The 7,207-nt window shown below is 41.5% G+C and overlaps 1 long non-coding RNA gene across 1 annotated transcript in view; it reads left to right on the plus strand.

Moving 5' to 3' along the window:
* The window catches only part of LOC146346723 (uncharacterized), a 44,962-nt gene extending 38,438 nt beyond the window's left edge, over positions 1 to 6,524 (plus strand). The window contains exons 3-4 of the long non-coding RNA XR_014790023.1: positions 3,953 to 4,085; positions 6,462 to 6,524. This is a non-coding gene — a long non-coding RNA (uncharacterized LOC146346723). The remainder of the gene's footprint in view (positions 1 to 3,952; positions 4,086 to 6,461) is intronic.
* Positions 6,525 to 7,207: the final 683 nt, after the last annotated feature.

Raw genomic sequence — 7,207 nt, forward strand, 5'->3', positions numbered from 1 at the left:
CAAAGAACCCATAAACAACCATGAGTAGGGAATGACAAGCACATGATAGATGTCTCATGTAGAAAAGCCCATGGTGTCTGCATGATCAGAATCTTGAGATGGGATGGAGGAGGAAGGGCCTGCAGACATTCAAATAAGGCTCTAGCAAGTGATGTGATGGTTTCACTTGCAGTTGCTGGAGCTACTCCTACAGCTTTGAGATAGAGAAAGGCAAACAAATTGATGTATCATTTTTGAAAATATAAAATCCAGCTATTTGCTCAGAAATATTTCCACCTTGGGCCAAGAGAGAGAAAAATAGGCAGTCTTTATATTAACAAAGCTGGAGGTGGTTTTAGAAGCTGTGTCAATAGAAGCCAAATTGGGTAGTAGTAGTTGGAGGGGATGAACCCGCAGAGAATCAAGTTCTGGCTTCAGCTGGTACAAAAACCTCTTCCTCCACTAGGATCCCACTGTTGAATGGCTACATTCAGTATTCAGTTCAGTATATACTAGTAACTCAGGAAACACTTCATGCATCTGATGAAGTGGACAGTAGTCCACAAAAGCTTATGCTATATTAAATTTGTTCGTCCTTAAGGTGCCACAGACCTCTTTGTTGAACACTGTTGTAAACTACATTGACAGGGATAATCCTGAAGGGTGGGATATAAATTCCTAAACAAACCAACTTTTTTTAAAAGGGCATATTCGTATATACCTTAGATCTGCATCCAACCTAATATTTTGTGTTCACTGGTAGACCTAGTAAGCACATACACGGGGAGTCATTTAACACCCCTTGGACAGATACATGAACAGGATCCTCAATTTCTGTTGCACAATTGCTTTACCCAAAACAAAACAAAATCTATCTGTGAGCAAAGGGCGTTACATCAAAAAAACGTACGTACGAAACTACGGGACAGGTGACTCAACATTGTCGGGAGAATTCTTCACAGGTCTGTTTAATATCAAGGCCTGTAGAGTCTTCAGCAGTAAATACCTGTGGATTGTGTAACTCCTCAAATCACTGTTGAACTCCCAGAGGCATTTTTGACTTGCGCCCCATCCCGCTTTGCCAATTTCCCTTGCCTCTCATTAAACATACCTGCATTGTGCATGTTGTGTCATGATGCCTCCACCAGAAATGTGTTCCATTTCTGTATGTTCTTTTCCAGATGCATTTAAAATTGCCTTCTTTACTTAAGTGGGATCTCACTGAAGGAAGAGTCAGGAAGAGGCCGTGAGCACCTCATGTGGAGCTTGTTAATGAAATCAGTAAGAACTGAGAAGTAAAAAAGAAAGCTGTAGATATACATTTCTATGATCCTTTTCAGGGAATCCATTGATAGTTTGTGGGAAAACCATCATCTGTTTTCTCATTTTGTTGCACAACATTCATATATGACCCACAGGTTGGTCTGCTACTGCGATGGTATCACATTTTCCTGGCACTAGGCACATGATACTTCGAATCTGGGATTTTTACTTTAACATATACAATGTATAGCCTGCCTTTCACTGCAAATGGCTTCATGGATAAACATCTAATAAAAAAACAATATAAAAAAACAGTAAAACCACAAAATAAAAGCAGCAGAGCCAGTGGATAAAACAGGACATCAACAATATTAAAGGGGCTTTATTTACCATAAAATATATGCATGAGAGAACAGGGTGGACTTTGACTTCTGGCTAAAAGATAACAGAGATGGTTCCAGGTGAGCATGTCTGTGGAAAGTGGTGCATAGTTTGGGTGCCACCACAGGAAAAGCCTTCTCTTTGGTATCTCTGGTAGCCCCCTGTCTAACCTCAGAAGGCCTTTTGAGGTTAGACAGGGGGCTAGCAGAGAGAAGGTCTTTTCTGTGGTGGCACCCAAACTCTTACACCCAGGGAAGGGCTCCTGATTAAACAGTGGTTGGATTCATGTAGGAAGAGGGCAGCCCTTTAGACAGCTGTTTAGTGCTTAATGGTAAAAATTAGATTAATGCAATTACATTTATGATGCGGGGGGAGGGGTTGGCTGGGGGAGTACCATGAGCTTCTCTAGGTTATTCAGTATGACATGGCTGGTGACAAATAGCACATTTCCCCTCCACCCCAACCTGTACCATGTTTTGATCCTTTCTTTTGGTTTTATAAAACCACATGTATATGAAACAAGTGGAGTGATATAACATTCCACCACATTCCAGCATAAACAAGGGTGCTTCTAGACAGGGAGCTCCTGGCACTAGCAATCAGAAGACATTTATTCATTTATTTATCTGATTTATGCCCTGCCTTTCGACAAAAAAAAATGGCACTCAAGGTGACTTTGTGCAGCTATTCCATATTTTCTTCCTGAACGGATTTTCTGCAAGAAGAAAAAAGACAGAAGTGGTGGGAAAACACATGAGGCTTACAAGTGGAAGATGATGTCGCGTGAACCTCTTGTAAAACTTCCATGAAGGAGGCAGGGCGATGGAGCCATAAGTACCTCATCTGGAAGCACCCCAAGAAATCTGGAAGCACCCTCAAAAATACACTCTGGGACACAATCCAGAGGGGGCTGTGCCTAGGCATGTCAGAGAAATCTGCAACAGATTCAAATGACTTCGGATTTCTATGAATCCAACCTGTGTGGAGTCCACAGCAGACTGGCTTTTCCTGAGTCACTGGCATTCTGCAGACTTGCAGACTGGGTTTTTATTTCAGGGGGGGATTTGAACAAGTACGTTTTTGCAAATGAACTAAATTCTCATAGAAAAAATAAGATTCTATCAATGAGTGGACAATGGAATGCTAGATGCCTGAGAATCCGCAAAATGCAGATGGAACTGGTGTAACAAAATTCTTACATATCTAGCTGTGTCTGCCTCTCATTCCCGGAGGCAGGAAGCTGGTTTGGCCATCACTCCACTGGGGTCCGCCGGTGCAACCGCTGCGGGGGGGGACGACTTCCTGCAACCCCCTTGTGCTGGGAACATATAGACTGGTTTCCAAACTTGTTTCTTTTCTTTTCTCTTTCTTTCTTTCTTTCTTTCTTTCTTTCTTTCCTTCCTTCTTTCTTTCTTTAAGCCAAAGGGCCTGACCAACATCATATCATGCCTGGTAATCCTCACTTTGACTGCTGTAACGTGCTTAATGTGGGGCCTGGGCATGAAGACAGTTCAGAGGCCTCAGTCAATCCAGAATGCAACCAGTGGCACACCTGTTGTCTAGCGCTTGCTGCACAGACAATGTAACACCTATTCCTTGTCATCTTCACAGGTTATCATTTGGTTCCCAGACTAAATTCAATATGCCTTTTTGGCCGCAAGGCCTGCTTGTGATCCTGGCTTGGGGATCACGGAACACACACATGCATGCACACATGTGTGCATTCACACATATACATGAGCGCGCATACACAGGCATGCACATACACAAACACACACCCAGCATTCCTGAGATAGATTGGCCTTTCTTCACTGGTTGCAGTGGTGGGAAAAGAGCACTCTGCATTAGGATCTCTGGGTAAGGGGTGGAGAGAAAGCTAGCCCCAATAGGGGGTTACAGTTTAGTCCTTGGGGGCCACATGCGGCCTCTGGATCATGGGTTGTGCACTCCTGCCCTAAATAGTTTTGGTCCAAGATATTAAAGGTTAGTCTTTCTCCTATTAAGGGGTACGCCTATATATTGTCCACCTATGAGTTAAGATCTGCAGGAAAGGTATGCAGCTTTGGATGCCAACTCTATCCAAGGTAAGAGACCTTCTCCCAGAAATTCAGCCTTTACTGAGGTATTGTGGAATTCCCCCTCCAGGAAAATTGACCAGGCCTACAGTATTGTGATCTTTAGAAGATTTCTAAAGTTGTTTTTGTTCCATCACGCTTTCTGAGAACTGAGATTAAAACTGTTTTAATATGAAATTATCTGCCATTAGTGTCCGTGTATTTTGTATTGTATTTTATTAAAGTATATTTTTTGTTATGTTTTATTATTGTAGAGCGCTTTGGGGGCTTTTGTCAGCAAAAAGCAGTCTGAAATCCAAATGTAACATAAGAAAGAGAAAAATTGAATAACCTGGATACCCTTTGGAAGACAGATGGCTAGATCCAAAAGAAAGTTACATCAAAGATGTGAGCATTTCCATGGAAAGGGGATAAAAGTCGGCATTCCTGCCTTCTTTGCATTTGGGGGGTGGTTTGCAATGTCAAAGAAAATTGTATAGGTTTTGGTAATCATCAGATTTTATAACTGTGTCTAAAGTTGACAGTTCAAACAATGGAAACATTGAAAGAGAATCTCAAATGAGACAAGGTCGACTGATTGCCCAATCCAGAACCAAATATCTTTCCAAGTCTATTACTATGCAAATCACAAGGTAAAAATCATTTTGTGCAAGTACACACACGTCATACCAGGTAGCCACAAGCACACACAGACCTTACACACCTTATCTCAGTTCAAACAGGAGCAGCCATTCAAATACAAACTAGCTGTGAATTATGAGTCTAAATGTAACCAGAGCAAACATTTTGCTTCACTTAAAACTCAGCAATGCATATAGGAATCAGCAAATAAATGAAGGTTGCAATCCTATACAAACTTAACTGGGAGTAATGCAATGGGACTTACTTCAGAATAGATGTGTATAGGATAGTGCCGTAACTTAATTATCTATTTCTCATACATCATGATCCAAGAGCAGAGTCATCAATTAAAAGGCTCATGCAAGCTATGCATGTTTACTCAGGTAGAAGTCCCACTTAATGCAGGGAGGGGCTGTAGCTCAGTGGTAGAGCACCGGCTGTGCATGCAGAAAGTCCCATGTTTGATCCCCAACTTCTCCAGGCAGGGCTAGGAAAGAAGCCTACATGATGCCCTGGAAAGCCACTGCCAGTCAGTGTTGACAATTCTGGGCTAGATGGACCAATGCTCTGATTCCATATAAGGCAGCTTCCAATGTTCCTATGTCCTCACTGTGCGGTTTCTAAGGTTCCTCCCCGCTCCTTGGGTATGGTCCTAATTCAGCGGGACTTACTTCCAGTTAAGTGAGCATAGGATGGCAGCCATGTCCAGTCCACGTCTAGTTCAAAGCTAAAGAACCATAAGAAGGGGAGAGCCAGGGCCTTGAAGTTGCCATCCACAGTGACCACCTGGACTGCAGACTGAGAAGGAAGACAGGTCACCTGGTCACAGTTGTCCCATTGTTGTAAGATGTATTGCACGTCTACTTCAATTATTTCTAAATATGCATCTATACATATAAGTCCACATATGTTAATTTTATTCACATCCTTGTCCTCTTTTTTGGTGATGTGTAAATGACCACCCTAGCTGGAGGTCCACAAGTAGTAGTGAATTGCAAAATGCAGACAGTAGGAATGGGCCCAATGCTGGACTGCCTGATCAGTAAGAGCTGTCGTTACATAAGACCATAAGAAGAATGCTGCTGGATCAACCAAAGGCCAATCTAGTATCCTGTTTCCCACAGTAGCCAACCAGGAAGCCCACAAGCAGGGCACGAAGGCAGTGTCCTTTTTCTATGGTTCTTTCCCAGTGACGTACTGCTTCTGAATCTGAATCTGAATCATTCCTTGGCCTGGCTGAGAGTGACTTGGCAACCGCTAACATCAGCCAGATTTGCTGATGCAAACTTCATTTGCAAAGTTTACATTTCTAGGATCTTTGGAAGAGAAAAGAGAACACTCATAACAGGTTGGATCCTGACTTAGCCATGCTTAGAGCAGCCCCATGGAAATCAATGCGCCTTAAGTTAGTCATGACTGACTTGCCCCTTTGATTTCAGTGGGTCTGCCCCAGGGGTGGGCAGACTTCAGGCTTGTGGGGTCCTTTTTTCTATTAGAACCCAGGGATCTACCAACCAGAGCCAGGTGCAAAAGACACACAATATGAATGAAAGAATTCTAAGCCCTGGAATTTGTTTTGAGTATCAGAACTGAATGAAGCTTTTGTTTTCTTTCTCCTTTTTGTGTGTGTCATATTGTAATAAAATGCCTATTGGTGTGAGTGTGTGTGTGTACACATATAAATATATTTTTAGATATGATATCACTTAAAATATACAAATGATTTGCTTTTGTTTTTTACTTACCTTTTTGTAAACTTTTTTTCTTTTGATTATTGTTATTATTAATATTATTATGGGATTGTTATTATTGCTATTTCTTGTTGGTTAAACCTTTAATGTTTATTAATATGCATTAACTGAATGGTAACATATGGCCAATGGAAATGGATTGTTTGCTCCCATTCCTTTGCTATAAGACTGAGGTTATGATATTGAAAGATAAGGTTTACCGTTTGTGATGTAGCAGATTGAAGATTTAATAATACTAGCAATGTTTGGAAGAATGCTATATAGGTATAATCTGCAGTTGGATATATATTTGGATTTCTGGTTTGTTCTTATTAAAGTTTAATATAATCCTTTTTTTTCTTCCTTTTTTTCTATTCCTTCTTTGCTATCCTCCCTTTTTTCTTTTCCTCAGAATACTGTGATGTTGGAAACTGAAGATTCTGATTATGTTGTTGGTAGTGTTTATTTCATTTATAAAAATAAAATAAAAATAGATTCAAAAAGAACTGAATGCAGCTCACAGTCCTTTCCAAACAAAAGCCCACTCTTGGTTCCCCCTCCTCCAAGCTTTCTTCATTTCAGCAGTATAATGTGGGTGGGGAGAGTCATTTTGTTGTTGCCATTGTTTAATCATCAGGAGTCAGAAGTCTTTGCCAATCTTCTTCAAATCACTCAGAGATCTACCAGTAAATCCTGATCTACTTTCTGCCCATTCCTGTCTGCTTTAAGCATGACTAACCAGGATCCAATCCAATGAAAATTCACTGGGAGGGAATATACTTCTACCAATTTAATGAGAAGTTGTTGTTGTTGTTGTTCAGTCGTTAAGTCATGTCCGACTCTTCGTGACCCCATGGACCATAGCACGCCAGGCCTTCCTGTCCTCCACTCTCTCCTGGAGTGTGCTCAAGTTCATAGTCATTACATCGGTGATGCTATCTAGCCATCTCATCCTCTGCCGTCCCCTTCTCCTTTTGCCTTCCATCTTTCCCAGCATCAGGGTCTTTTCCAGTGACTTTTCTCTTCACATTAGGTGGCCAAAATATTTGAGCTTCAGCTTCAGTATCTGTCCTTCCAATGAGCACTCAGGGTTGATTTCCTTTAGGATGGACTGATTTGACCTCCTTGCAGTCCAGGGGACTCGTAAGAGTCTTCTTC

This window comes from Heloderma suspectum, chromosome 4 (assembly GCF_057233095.1).
Source record: "Heloderma suspectum isolate Gila_16-S chromosome 4, 16-S_ref, whole genome shotgun sequence".
NCBI lineage: Eukaryota > Metazoa > Chordata > Lepidosauria > Squamata > Helodermatidae > Heloderma > Heloderma suspectum.